The sequence below is a fragment of the Pinus tabuliformis genome, chromosome J (genome assembly GCF_031772625.1).
Source record: "Pinus tabuliformis cultivar Carrire ecotype Pingquan chromosome J, CPIR1, whole genome shotgun sequence".
Lineage (NCBI taxonomy): Eukaryota > Viridiplantae > Streptophyta > Pinopsida > Pinales > Pinaceae > Pinus > Pinus tabuliformis.
Window position 1 is genome coordinate 329997751 of NC_142295.1, and position 16475 is coordinate 330014225.

Below are 16475 nucleotides of genomic sequence, written 5' to 3' on the forward strand. Positions count from 1 at the left end.
TCCCCCACAAAATACATGAGAGAACCCATCTCATCAAAGCTATCAGGAAATGGCAAGGCTAGGCTAAAAATACTGTCACACCTGGCGAAACCAATGCCATGGTAGAAAAAGGAACACATGCAACCCCATGCATGCCAAATCTAGCAAGGAAGAAACACATGCAATCCCATGCATGCCAAATCTAGCAAGGAAAATACACATGCAAGTTCATACCTGCAATGAAGCCTATTGTAGCTACTTGATCCTACCTTTCCCTGCTTGATCTTTGCTTCCTATTGCCTTTTTTTCCTTTCTTCCTCCAATGCCAAAGCGCTCCAAAAAAACTCTAAGTAACCAACAGTATGAAAGAGAGAGAGAGAATAATGAGAGAGCTCCAAAACTAAACTGACCAAGTCTTGCCCACTGATCCTCATAAGCCTTTTTATTAATGAGGCCTCTATTTTCTTCATTTTCCATTATTTTCCTTCAATTTCCTCCTCACATGCAAAATGTGACCCTTCACCTTCCTTTTCTCCTAATTTCCATTATTTTCATAAATAAATGTGCCAAAATACCTTTTTGCCTCTTTAATGCCTTAGCCATTGCCTTTGCCAATTTCCTTAGCCATAAACAATCAAATGAACACCCCCTAGGATGTCTTGCCCACCATTCAGCTTCGAGTACGTGTCCCATCATCCGTGGTATTTATATATTTCACAAGGGTTGTTACACAACCCAAATATACAGGCATGTATCCAAAAACAAAGCTCTATAATCAACACCACCTTTCCAACTTCGAGACTTAGACATCAACACAAAATGTTGGAAAAATGTATTCCTAGGTAATGCTTCACTCACAAAGATTTAACACCCCTTGATCTAGTACCACAAATCGCTCTTGATCAAATATATTGGTAACCAACATGGTATAAAAAAACCTTTGATGGATTTACCTGTACAAACACAACCCCAATCAATAATATACTTTCACATGTACATAATCAAATACAAACCCCCGGGTTCATTCTAGATGTTTCTCCTCAAATCAGTATGACTATCAACTGAATTTTTGACAGAATATTCCTCAATTATATACTTTCCTTTCCTACTTCTCATGTAGCAACATATCCTCCAAAATTCATTAAACAAAACTAAACTATGCCCTCCCTCTCAACTAGGAAGCATTTCTTCATCTAGACTCCCTCTTAATCTTAGGGAGATCTCTTCTATGCAAGTTTCCTTAGAGATATTGGCTTCTTCTTCTTTTTTTATCATGGAATATTTCATGGCTTCCAACCATTTCATTAGATTTATCATCATCCTCATCATTCTTATCACATCAACGGGCCTCTTCACCATATTGAAGATTGTGTACCTACACAACTTAGATATCAAGTACAACCAAAATCTATAGAAACATGATGTTAGCCATATCAGAATCACGAAAGAATTTCAACTTTATTAATATCATATACCAAAACTTAATTACAAACAAGACACTTATACTCTTCAAAATCTTGGTAAGGACCTTGTCATAAACCCTAGACTACTTCATAACAACTTTTATTCCATCTAGCGTTTCAATGTTTCTTCCAAAGGTATGACATAACTTACTACAAGATATAGAAAACTCTTGAAACAATTCAGACAAATGTAAAGCAACCAACATCCTTTCAAAATTCATATGTTAGACTTCTCACTAGGGTTTCATACAAATCCTGTAATTCATACAAAGGAATGAATTGCAGGTTAGTCATTAACATGACTGACTCCTACTAGGGTTAGCTTCAAACCCTAGATTTCCTGTCAACCATCAATCCCAACCAAAACTCAGATTTCAACAATCTTACACAAATCTCAAATTGTCATATTGTCATCATACATCAGAGATTTTCACTTCTACTAAGGTTTAATTCCTAAACCCTAGAATTCCATTTCCACAATCTCAACAATCTTTATATAAATAGATCTCAGATTGTTATATCACACATACTAGAGAATTTACTTCCTACTAGGGTTTAGCTGCAAAACCCTAGATTTTTAAATATCATTATCCTATAGTCTCATACAAGGATTTATATTAAATCCTAAGACTTATGGCCATCAATAACTAGGTCAACACACATATCTAGGAATTCATAATCATATCATATGTCCAAAAACATTAATACATATGACCTATATCAAGCTAGGGTTTCAACTAAAAGGACATATCTATACATGCCTAGATTTCATCATCATGCAAAGACATTTCATATCATGTGTTAGTCAAACCCAACTTCACAAAAATATCAAATAAGAGTTAGACATACAAACTTGATTAGACTAGGGTTTGATCAGAAAAACACACCCATACCAAGGAAATCATTTCTAAGACATTATAAGGGTCTTGCTCACACATTCCACCAAACCCTAATGAGTTAGGGTTTCAATGTAGAAACATAGAAAACCCAACATTACCAAAACTTCAAAGGTTTGGGATTTTAGACCTTATCATTCAACCCTAACAAGTTAGGTTTCTCTGATCATACCAAAATCCCAAACATGACATCATCAAAAAACTTCAAACAACATTTCACAATATCCCTAAGAAATTTATGGTTTCATACATTCACATTAGCATACCCTTTGGTTAGGGTTTTCTAGAACCTTTCTAGGGTTCTACAAAATCAGTTAAGAATATGAGTGGGGTAGGTAGACTTATCAAGTGGTGAATCACCCAAAACAAGAATCATTATGATTCAATAGGAGTAGAAATAACAATGTTAGTACTAGATTGTGAAATAAACCTTTAAATAAATCAACGTATTATAGTTTAAGGCATACCTTCGTTTCTAGGCCAAACTTTTCTTGCGTGGCCCTCTTCAAAATCCTCAAGGATATAGCAGATGTTTTCCTAATCAAGACAATAGAGGGAGAATAGTGATTAGTATTAATATAATAAAAAATTAAACAAGTACATGAAACCAAAAATTGAAAGGAGATGATATACTTATCTTTGGGAGTTTTTCGGGGCTCCCTCCAAAGCTTGAGGGGTACCTACAAACTTATAAAAACAATAAAAATGTGTTTTCCAAAACTATGTTAAAAACCTATAAATTCTAAAACATTAGAAATACAAAACTAGAATATATAAGACTAAAAGCAAAGGACTTAATAGTGTAAGTCCCTTATATCATACTCCTCGGGTTTTTGTTTCGTTGGGTCTCCTTATTCAACAATGTTAGCATAATCTCTATCTCCCTTTTTATTATTTGGATTGTCAGGATAGTCACTCTTGTAATGACCCTTCTTATGGCAATGGTAGCACTCTATCTTGGACATGCCAACTTTCTTCCTTGGTCCTTTTGATTCCATTCCTTTGTGTTCAACAATGTATGAATTTGACACTCCTTCAAGATTGGCTAATGAGATCCTCAATTCTTCCTAACAGCAGGTAGTCCATAGTTCTTCAAAAGTGGGAGCTTCCTTCCAACTATTTAGAGTTGTAACAAATGCACCCCAAGAGGATGGAAAACCTAATAGGGAAGTGATCATGAGTTCTTTACCTGGAACAATTTATTCAATGGCCAAATATCATCCCTGATTCGTCCTATATTCACAAAGAAGGATGCCACTGTGTCTTCTTGAGTCATCTTTGTGGTCCTTAACTCATTCTTCAATCTAGCTACTTGACTAATGTTCTCATTCTTCAAACTAGTTACTAGATACTTTGAAAATACTTATTTCTTGAGCATGATCGGTCTTAGTTATGAATGGGACAAGGTTGTCCTTTAATACTTCTACCATCAGAGTCATGGCCACCAATTCTAGTTCCCTCAATTTCACTTTTTCATCAACACTGGAATCCTCTGTAGGCCTATTTACTTTTCCTTTAACCAAGTCTAGTACCTTTTTCTTTTCAAGGATGAGGTCAATCCTCTTCTTCCAGGACCTATATTTTGAGGCCCCTTCAAGTTTGTTCTCTCCCTTGATTGTATTAGACATGTCCTTGAATATAGTAGATTCCTTCACTGAGATAATCCTTTTGAATGGTTCCTTCATCAAGTGCTTGAGACTGCCTTTTTCTTCCTTCTTCACCAAAGCTCTAATTCCATGTTAAAAAATTAGAAAGGTGAAAAGATTTTGTTATTCTTGATAATTACTGGTGATGTTTCTTATTATTACAATTCTTTATATCTTCTTTCATTTAGTTCATCAAGAAATTACCAAAGCAGCAACACATAAAACAATAAACACTAGACATAGGCACTATGCCATGGAAAAACCCCCCTTGAGGGGAAAACTCAATCAAGAAATTATTCCCTTCAACAATATTCTTTGAGAATATTAACCCTAGACGAAGACTAGGCCTTCCCTCCACACCAAGTCAGCCTCCCAGAATTTCATCCCCTTTTCTAGCAGCATCCACTAGGCAGCAACTTCTGACGACCGGTAGCTTCGGGCAATAGAGAAACTTGGAATACTTTGATCTCCCAATCCAGGGAACGAAACAAAGAGAGAGAGGCACAAAAATGTAAATTTTTCCTTTCTCCTTAGACCTCTCTAAACTCGCACTTACTTTGGCTTCTTGATAATACACTTCGCACTTTTCCCAGGTACAAGAGATATCGAACTTCCTATGAGAGAGTATGTTCCAAATGAATTTGGTGTGCTCGTATTTATAAGCTCCATGTGAGGTCGAATTAGTCTCCTTAGGTTGATTTGGTATTATTCTAGGCCAACTTGGTGTGGAGGATACATAAATTATATTTGACTTGATACTTAACCAACTTGATATTCTTCTAGGCCGACTTAGTGTGGAGGATACATAAATTATATTTGACTCAATACTTAACCTTTTTACATGATTCAAAATCCCAAGAAGGGTCTCTTTAAAAGTAAAATGACTCTATTGACTTGAAATAAATCCTATAAGTCCTCAATGGGGATTTAATTATATTTGACTCAATAGTTAACCTTTTTACATGATTCAAAACCCCAAGAAGGGTATCTTTAAAAGTGAAATGACTCTATTGGCTCAAAATAAATCCTATAAGTCCTCAATGGGAATTTTGACCTAAAACATGGTGACCCAAGCATGAAACCCATGCTTTAATAAGTCACAATAATTATAATAAAATTATTTTCTTTATTGTTTTGACAAGTACATTACATGATGACTCAAATACATTAAATGAAGACTAAACCTAGTTACATTTTCCAATAGTTCTCACCCAACAAGGGCATCCAATGGCCTATTACAGTGACACACTTTCTGATACAATTCCTAAATATTTCACCTATGATAAAGAAATGTATTCCATCATGCAGGCATGCTGAAAATGGAAACATTACATTCTACAGAAGGATATATTCATCCACATAGATCACCAACCTCTGTATTTTATCCAAACACAAGGGAAGTTGTAGAACGATCGTCATCAAAAGTGATCTAGATATCTACAACAATTCCACTTCAACATTAAATACAAGAAGGGAAGAACCAATCATGTTGCATATTTCCTCAGTCATCCCCCATTTGCAGCACTGGTTATTGTTCTTTTCTCTTGTGGTCATGAGACTTGAGGATGGCTACAATTGTACCAAAATGATCCACAGATTGCTACCACATATCTAATGATAGTGGATGACAAGCAAATTCCAAATAATTTCAACCTCTAGGAGGCATTATTATGCTTCATGGGCCATAGTTTTGTTCCTTCAAGTGAGTGTGCCAAGTTGATTTGGGAGGCACACTATAGTTGGGTAGCAAGACAGTTTGATGTGGAGAAAATCGTGGTCATACTATAGAATTATTTTTATTAGCCAAGACTTTGATAGGACATTGCAAAATATATCAGGTCTTACCCTTCCTGTCCCATCGCCACACCAACCATCAAGAAGCAAGGATTGTACACTCCTCTTCCTACTCCCAACAAGTTATGGGAATCCATCTCCATGGAATATCTGTCAGGCCTCCCTTCTACCAAACATGATAATGATCATTTGTTTATCATCATGGATAGATTTCATAAGTTAGCTATATTGGCAGTTTGAAAGAAGAGTATCACATTAGAGGACACTGCCAAACTCTTCTTATTGGACACTAAGCTCACCAATTCAACTACATTCCATCCCTAGACTGATGTCCAGATAGATGTCGTCAACAGGATGACATTGCAAATATTACGCATGTACAAATCCAAGCATCCACAAACCTTGTAGGAAACCCTTCCTTATGTGCAACACAGTTATTTTAGAGCTCTCCATAGCTTGACTGGCTAGAGTCCTTTTCAATTAGATCTGGGATTTCAACCATTGTGTCTAATTGATGTTTCTAGGCCTCATGTGACTACACAGACAAAACCCACACATGTATACTTTGAGGGTGATAAAGAAACCCAATTTATTTAACACATCCAACACATCCAATATTAGGTGCATGACATCTTGGATAATTCCAATGCGATGTACAAGCAATAGCATGATCAACAATGGGTTCTACACAAGTTTCAAGTGGGCGACAAAGTTTGGTTGCATTTGCAGAAAGAATTTCTTATTGGAGCCCATCAGAAGCTCAGACCACTTTGATATGGACTTTACATCATCAGCAAGTCTATGGAAGACAATTATTTTGAGCCCAACATTATCCCATTCCTTGGCCTTCACATAGTCTTCAATGTGGACCACCTTCGACCATGCTTCCCACCATTACTGGACACATCAGACATTGCAGAAAAAGTCACACCAACAGTGCTAAACCCAGACTGCATGGAATAGGAAAAAATTTATCAGATCATGGACATGTAGATGAATAACACTTGTGAGCGGAAGATCTAATTATATCGAGTTTTCAAAGTTGGCCAACTCCTGCATCAAGGCAAGTGGCTCACTAGGAACAAAGTTCAACAAAAGTTTTCCCATCTCATGGAGGAACTCAACACAATGGGGACCATTACTTCCTAAGGAGGGAGGATTGATCTAGCTAGATATTAGTGGCCACCTGCCTATTCCACTTGGACCCCCTCCATTATTTCTTTTAGTTTCCTTAATTGTAGCATAGTTTCCTATTTTTGGCAGTTTTAGGATTTTGAACTTCTAGAGCCATTTTGAGGCCCTAAACAACTTTTTTTGGAAAATGGGCAAACTTGTTTCCAATAGTACAAGTTCTTAGTCGAAATTTATATTACTCAGATAGATCTTGTTAAAGAGGTATCATGCACATCAAACGAAGATTGTATGCCAAAGTTACGACTCCGAGAAGTTGATGTACCAAGTTACCCCAACAGGGACCTCCGACTTTTAGCGCTTGATCTCTTAGGGTTAGGTTTTTGGATCTTTAGGTCCTTTCATTGTTTCTCATAATAAATATTCCTTCAAATTTCATTGTAACACAATTTAGAAGGCAGATAGCCGCCACATCTCTTCTTAGAGATAAGTTTACATTGCCTGAGCTAGTTTATTTCCATTTTGCATGTAAAAAAAATTCAGTATCTTGTTATTAATTAATAGAAGTTTTGTTTTTACTTTATCTTTGTATTTCTATTTATATATGTATTTCATTTCATTCCTTCATAAATGTGGATCAATGAATTACATATATTAGTATCTCCTTTTTATTGTGTCATTCAATGTTCTTTTTCCACATTAATTTGATTTTATAGCCCCATGATCTTATATCTAACACATTAACCCTAACAAAAAGTGCATAAAAATTCTCAATGCACATTATTTAATAGTATATATATGAAGACAATTTCCTACATCCACATGTCCTTATGGAGAAGTATGCCTAGAATGATATAAAGAGATGTACCCATGTTCCATACTAGAAAAAATGATTAAGAGAATAATTTTCCAAAAAAATAAATGAGGTCATTATTGCCATTTGCATAAATAATTCTTGTATAAATTCTTGTTTTTTTTTTTGTAAATTATACTTTGAGAATTGAATTATGTGCTCGAAACAAAGTTGACTTTTAACTTTTCCAAAATTTTGAAAGTAAAATAATTTAATTAAATATAATTTGGCATATTAAATTATATTAATATTTTTTTGGAAAGATATATGGTTATAAGGAAATCATAATTACATAGAAATTATTTTTCTACTAGACATCAAAATTCACAAGAGTTATATGGGTTTTGGAAGTTTCAATTTACAAAATATGTAAATTGTCAAATTTTAATGGTTAAATTTTATTATAAAGAACACATATTCATGAACTCACCCACTACAATAATTACAGATATAATAGTAGAAATAGAGCATTTGTCATTCTTAGCATACATCTAATCTTGGTTTTGATACCTTGAATCCCATTTCTTAAATATTCATCTTCTTAGTGGTGTGAATTCTATTACTTTGCAACTAAAATTCTATTGAGGTAGGACTAATACATGTCTTTGAGTCAAAAGACAACGTTAAGAATGAATACTCACCCTATTGAAGTAGGGGTTGTTGATTTGGTGAACTTGTTTGCATAAAACAATGTAAGCTTGTAAGGTTCCAATCAACCATATAGATGAGTTTTATGAATTATTTTTGTTTCTATATTATAGACGGGGTGAAAGATATTTGGAATCAGAATCTATCTAAACAATGGAAATACATTTACAACTATTAGAACTTAGTGCAGTTTTCATTTTCCATGTGTGAATAATCCCATAAAGTAACAAATCGTCCAATGAAAAGTGGTCATTTACATGGCTTTTTTAATCAAAACTATTGTTTACACCTTTTTTATTAAGGTAATTACAATAAACATTTGAATCACCTCTAATGAAATCAGGGCATACTACCTTTGCTGAAGATAGTCATTTTATCACCTCCTTTTTTTTTTGTAATTTTAAGCCCTTTATATTGCTCTCAAAAAGAGGTACATGGATTTTTTTCAATAGTTACTAATTCTCCACTTGGGAAACAAAACTAGTAGAAAAGGTTAAAAATATTAACATTAAATACTTAAAAATTTATAAGTCTATCATTTAGAGTTTAAAGAAAACTAATTTGAAGTACTTTGCCAAAAATTGACATCCATAAGTATAACAATCTTGTAATATAAAATTATAACATGAAACTTGGCTCACCTGATCATATTATCTTGACAGGGAATCCATATATATTAGTGGAGGAGTATCATTTTCATTGTCAGAGGAGGTAAAGGAAAGATTTTCTAGCCTTTTGGAAAACATAAAAACCTTTTTGTCCAGCATACCTACAATACAAACCAATATTTCTTGGTGCTTGTTTGAACAATCTATAAGATCCCTTCCCATGAGAGTTTTCATGTGATAATATAGATTAACCATTTTCAGTATGATATGTAACAATCCCAAGTAGAATTACCAATCTTTGGAATCTAATTCCTTTTATCCATGTCAACATGATAATTAGGGATGAATTTGTAGTTTTGATGAAAATCTTCCTCAACCTCTGAAATTGTTTTGTGAACTTTTTGAGGAATAATATTCATAAATATAGCGATAGAATGACGATAAACAACCTATTCCTGAGGATCGAAATATGAGGGATGATGATATTTGAGACTAACATGAGGAGTAACTCTACCTCTTACGACTCCTTTTGTTGGAAAATGTAATGTGGCAATTATTAATTTAAATTTTTCTTATTCCCTAATACTCACTTGTGAACTTTATTTATCTTATTTTGTTTCTTAATTAGATATTTTCATTAAACAAATATCAAGATCCAAATATAAAAGACAACGGACACTGAAATGAGGCTCCAAGCTAGGGAAAAACCCCTCTAAGGGAAAACCTAGAAAATCCTTTCTCTTCTTATAGAATCTGCTTCAAATGAGACAACAAAGACCTAATCCCTAGACCAAGTCCTCCTTATAGCACCAAGTCAACCATAAAAAGAGACATTCGAATTACGTCAAAGTCAAACCAAGTCAACAAGAGACAAACCCTTCCAGAACTGCACCAAACATAGAATTTCACCCCCCAGCAACAGGATTTCGGACTTGCATTTATTTTGCAACTTTGACCCCCTATAGTAGCATAGATACTTCAGATGTGTGAGAGAAAACTAGGGAAAAACTTTGATTTTCTTCCTTTCCATCTTTTGCTTCCTTCTTCCTTATTTTCTTCAACTTCTTCTTGATTTTCACACTTTATATTAAGCTCCTTAATTGGATATCAAAATGGTGAGGAAATGAGGTTGAACTTCTTGTATTTATACTCTTCTATGTGGGTCAAATACCCCTTTCTGGGCCAACTTGTCTCTTCGATGGCTGACTTGTGATAGGAGGCTTCTAAGACTTTCTAGAATAAAAAATAAATCACTTTTCAAGGTATATCTTGATTGGAAGGGTCTTACAATCATTATGTTGACTCTCTTGACTCATGTAAATATATCCTATGACCTAACAAACCCAATAAGAAAAAATAATATTCATTTACCTAGAATACCATCAATAAAGAGCATGAAACCCACGCTTTAAAAAATAACTTTTTTTTTCCTTCTTTTGTTTGCTACATAAGATACATATTGAGATGAGTACAATAACAATTATGAAGACTAAAACTAGTCATATTTCCAACACTCTCTCTTAACTAGGGATGTATTCATAATTATACAACTTGTACAACATTATTCTTAGACTGAAGAGTTCTCATATGAAGAGTCAAATTGATAAACCAATTGTAAGTATCATCATTATAACCAACACTATCTTCAAGGCCTAACTAGACAAGCTATACTTCATTAAAGAGGATTATGTTGGGAGGCTTTACGTGTGATACCGCAGTACCTCTACAAGGCACATACCCCATCTAGATGTTCACAATATATGTCCTCTTAGGAATATTTTTATCCTGGACTCAAAATCCTCAAGGAATATCGGTTCTCTTCGACCAATCTTGTCTTGGACACCTTCCATATCCTCAGAGCGTCAATACATTTCCTTTTTTGGATGCTCTATCATCAAGGAAAGTACAGATGTTTATCCAATCCTCCACCATTCTCTATCTAAGGCCTTCACATAGACTTACAGTTGTTAGTCCTAGTTAAGTGCATGACACATAAATAAGAGAATGCACATGTGATTTTTAGCATCACTCCCTCTCAACCTAAGAGGAGATCCCTATTCCCACTTGGTTACGAAATAGATCCTTTCTCCTATTTCAAGGAAACTCCTTCAATCCCTCTCAAATATATAGGAGATTTCAGAATTCCTTTCTATTTGGTAAGTCAACACCACAAGCCATATATCTTGTCTTCATAAAAAAATCAATTACATGTTCTTTCCTTTGCATCTCATTACATCGAGCTTTCTTCCTTCCAAGGAATCATGGAGCCATCTTCTTTGTTAAACCTTATGACAGGATCTAGGTCATCAATCTTGCACATCACTTTTATCATCAATGAAGGTATTATGTTGATCCTATCCAAACTTCAAGTTGATTATAGCTTCCTCATGTAAGTGATCTCCTACTTGTGGTACAAACTTGACCTTCAAATCATCTTCTCACACTGCTACCTTTTAATCCCAAGATGAACACATATTGACTTCATCATTTATAAAATCATATGTTGATCTTGCCTCAAAATTCATCATATATTCCTGCATTATCCTTCTAGGTAGAAAAACAATATGTTAATCAGATAACCAGTAATAGAAATATTAGAGCTACCTCATCATGTTGATATTCTCATCAAAGCATCAACATCTTGATTGTCCATCTCCACAGGAATATCCCTTCATGCATCAGAGTGCCCAAGGATCCAACTTGATTACCAAGTTAAATTTTTCTTAAGGAGACTATACTAGATGTTGAACATTATTCTCTGTAATATAGTGAGAAATTATTAATCTTTTATTCCTTCTATAGTAAGACAAATTCATCTTTTAGGCATCATACAATAAAAATGAAATATTTACCATGCATAATTTATGACCAACTTCTTTTACAGGATTGTGTACATATCAATCCTACCAAAAAGTTACGCCAAATATTCATTCCTATACTTTCATACAATCATCTAGTTATTTGCCATACATTGAGCCTACATTTTAACCGATTGCATTCCTTCATCCTTCAAAAATATTATTTCCATACTATATAGAATGTATACTAACCTTGTCAAAATGCTTCTTCCAAGAACGTTCCAAAATGATGGTTCTTCTAGGATGACGATCCACCTTAGAAAAATTACTACCTCTAACATTATGTTAGAATGTCTAGATGAGAAATAATATGGAAAATGGTCCAATTTTCACAATTTTGAATGTCTAGATGATTCCTAAAAATCATCTCAATTAAGAAGATTCTACATATGCTACTATCACATGATTATATCTATGATGTTATACCAAATAAAAAGTCTACTAGAGTGAACAACAATGAATGCTATTGTAAGGGAAATACCAACAACATAAGTAACCTAAGAGACAAGATGCCTTCTTTAATAGTAAAGATTTTTGACATCTTTCTTTGGCTTCTTCTTAGGTTATCCCATTTCTTCAGCTATTTGAGCTTCACCTCTTTCTTTTCTTTTGTTATTCTACTTGTTTGGAAAGTCCGTCTTAAAGTATCCATATTCACTACATCCAAAACATTGAACCCTAGACATATTAGGCTTCTTCTTGGACTTTCCAAACTTTCCCTTCTTCATCTTATTGGTCCTTGCAACGACGGATTGAGATTGTTCATTGGATTCAATATCATCCTTTTACTTGATCCTAGTTTCTTGTAGGATGTATTGAGCCCACAAATCATCAAAAAAACTTGATTCTTTCTTAGAGTAGATGCTAGTTGCGAAATTGCTTCATTCTGGTGGAAAATCATTTAATACACATATGGTCATTGTTGAATCAGAAATTGTCTCCCCAAGCCCTTACAACTAACCTCTTAATTGAGATATATTCATTAGAAAGGAGTCCATTTCATCTTCCTTAAACCTTATCCATTTTGTATAGTTTATTCTCAAATACATATTTTGTTCAGATATACTTATAGAGTACAAATTCACTAGCTTGTCATACATAGCCTTAAAATTCTTCAAGTTGGAAACAAATGGAAAAAGCTAATCTTAATAGATTCAATGATGATGCTTTGTGCCCTTACTCCCATTTTGATCCAGGTGGATATTAGTGGCCACCAATCTATTCCACTTGGACCCCCACAATTGTCTCTTTCAGTTTTTTAGTTTCCTTAATTGTGGCACAATTTACTATTTTTGGTTTTTTTTCGGGTCCTAAACTTTCAGAGTTATTTTGGGGCCCACCCACCTATTCCACTTGAATGTCATATTCCTCGGACAGATATTTCTAACAAGGTATTTTGGGCATAAAACAATGATCGCATGCCAAAGTTACGACCCCAGGAAGTTGGTGTACCAATTTACCCAAACGAGGCCCATAGTTTTAGCGCTTCATCTCCTAGGGTTAGGTTTTTGGATGTTTAGGGGTTCCATTGTTTCTAAATAATAAATAGGCCTTAGAGCCTCATTGTAGCATAGTTTAGAGGCATGTAGCTGCCACATCTGTTCTCAGAGATAGGCTACCATCGCCCAACCTAGTCTTATTTCCATTATGTTTGTAATCATATTTTAGTATTAGATAGTAATGAAATGAAGTGTTATTTTTTCTACATATTTTTATTTATTGTTATATCTATAATTTATTTCATTCCTATTTAATGTCAGACTAGTGGTATCAGAGCAGTGTGCTCTTTCTCTTTTCTTCTTTGCATGTCCCCAAAGAGGTCAGGATATAAGGAGTTAGGGCTTGAACTGGTTGAACCTTTGCAAGGCCATCCTTGCAAATCCCGATGACCTCCCATGGTAGAAGAGAAGAAATATGAGGGGCAAGAGATCCTTTAAAAATATTGCTCAAAGAATCCCTCGAGCGATAGAGGAACGTAATGATGGGCAACTTTGCCCAGATCCTTCTGCGACTACCCAAGGGCGACCCATCCCCTTCCAATAGCTACTCTAGAAGCACCACACCCTTTAAGGTACAAGTTAACTTTTACATCCCCATATTTGAGGGTCAGATAGATATCGAAATTGTAGACAAATGTTTAAATATGTTAGAAGGATATTTTTCTGTTCATATTTTTTCTAGCTGGGAAAATATTACTTTTTCACTTCTCAAAATCACCCACCACATCAAGAAATGGTGGGAAACCTACTATGAGAAGAAGGACAAAAGTACACCCTCACTATTTTTTTCCGCACCCACTTGGGATTCATTCCAAGATGCCATCAAGCAGAATTACTACCATGTCGGGAGCTATAAGGATAAATACATAAATTACACCATGCTGTTGCAGGGAAGGGACCAAGATTTGCCAGAGTTTACCAATGTTTTATGTACCCTTCGCATGAAGTTGGGTATCAAGGATTATGAGAAACATCTGGTACTCAAGTACCGTGGCTACCTACGTAGGTACGTCCAGGATGAGATGGAGTTCCTAGACATCTCCTTGCTCGGCACGATGTACCGATACGCTGTCAAGATTTAACAGAAGTTTAAATATAAAAATTGACACTTTGGATCTATGATTCCAAAGTAAGGGAAAGGCACCCCCAAACTATAGAGAACAGGGAAAAGGGAAAGGCACCCTAAGCCGCAAGTAAATAAAAACACCATCAAGAAAAACAAGGCCACAGAAAAGTGGTGTGAGTTCCATAAGGGCTCCACTCACAACACAAGTGAGTGTCAGGCCAAACAATCACTGGTGGCCAAGCTGAAGGCTTCCAAGGTAGATGCATGTTCCGAATCTGAGTCAGAACTTGACAAGGGGAATGAAAAAGGGAAGCGGATCATTGACGTAGAGCCCAGTTCGACTATGGCCACCACTAGGATCTAGCAGATTGAGCATGAAGATTGAGAGGAAGGGGAATTCGTATTCCACTCATAGATGTGGGTGAAGGGTTCTTCCTTGTAGTTCATTGTTGACAACGGAGCCAAAAGAACCTCATTTTAGTATAGGTCATGAAGTGGCTAGGCCTACTTACTGCAACACATCCACAACCATACACCATTAGGTGGCTTCACCAAGGATGAGATCTCTGCAACATCCAATAGTTTTTCCTTCCCTGCAACATCAAACCCTTCATGGATGAGATAATGTGTGATGTTTCTCCTCTTTAATTTTGCTATGTATTATTATGACAACCATACTTGTGGAAGCGAAATGACGTATATGAGTCTAGACCCTGCTATGTTATTATTTCTTTGGGTAGTAAGTTATATAGGATACTAGAGGTAGCCCTGCCTACTGCCATCTCTTTAATCTATGCTAAGAAATGCAGTAAGATCCTCTCCCATACTGGGAATTTGTTTTCTTTTTTATTCTCTCTCAAAGTAAGGGGAGGATCGTAGCCACATCCATGCCCCTGGGGAAGGGTTCCACCACTAGTAGAAAATGGTGAAATTAGTGACTATGTGACTAAAAAAGTTAGTAACCAAAACTTTTTCAAGTGAAATACTACCAACAATTAGAAATATTAAGAGACCCAACTAAAAATGACTAACATAAATGACTAATTTGGTCTTGAGTTAAAATATATGACTAGCTAATAAGTAAAACTACTGAAAATGACTAACATGAATGACTAATTTAGTCTAGGAACAAAAATGTGACTAGCTAAAATGAACTACAATAATATGAATTAGTCATTTATGTTAGTCATTTTAATTGTGTCACTTTAACAATATAAACATACAAGTGATAAGGGATTCAAAGTCTTTTATAGAGTGGATGAAAGGTTGTACTTCCTTATACACTTCTTTATTGGATTAGAGGATGATTAGAATTATGGATCTTATTAGAATATTTAGGCTTATATCATTTGATCACATTCAGAGGGAACTAAGTTCAAAGGTTAACAAATTATCAAAAATGGGAGTGGGCCAACACCTCCTTTTGCAACACAACATGATCACCTAGCCTGGGCCACACCCACTGTTAACATGACCATATTTTTACCTATAGAGTTTCAAATCGGTGACCTTAACACCACGAAATGCCTTAACAATACACCCTGTCATCATTTATTCTATGCCCCATGGACATAAATTGCCACTAATTATTTGAGATAATTTACTTCTATTTGCATGACATATAAATTTTAATTAAAAATAATTAGTTCAATACCATAATCTCCCATCCCTACTTCAATCCATTGTATATAAAAAGCCTTAATTACACCAAAGGTGTCCCTTTTTGAAATTTGTCAGGCTAAGCATTGTCTAATACCCTTTTCATCTCCATTTGAGATTGGTCCTGGTGTACACCCATGACATTTGTCTGATTCTCACGATTACCAATGTTATCAAGTGAATTTTGTTGTTGAGGACTACTGGGAAAATTGTTCATGCCTGTCAGATAAATTCTTGGTATATATATTTAATTTGTTGTTGGATATACTCTTGTTGTTATAGTAGTAGTCTCTAGTTTGAACATGGACTTGATCCAGGTTACTCCAAAAAATTATGTATTTAGCACAGTAAGAATAATGGAATAAGAGAAAAAAA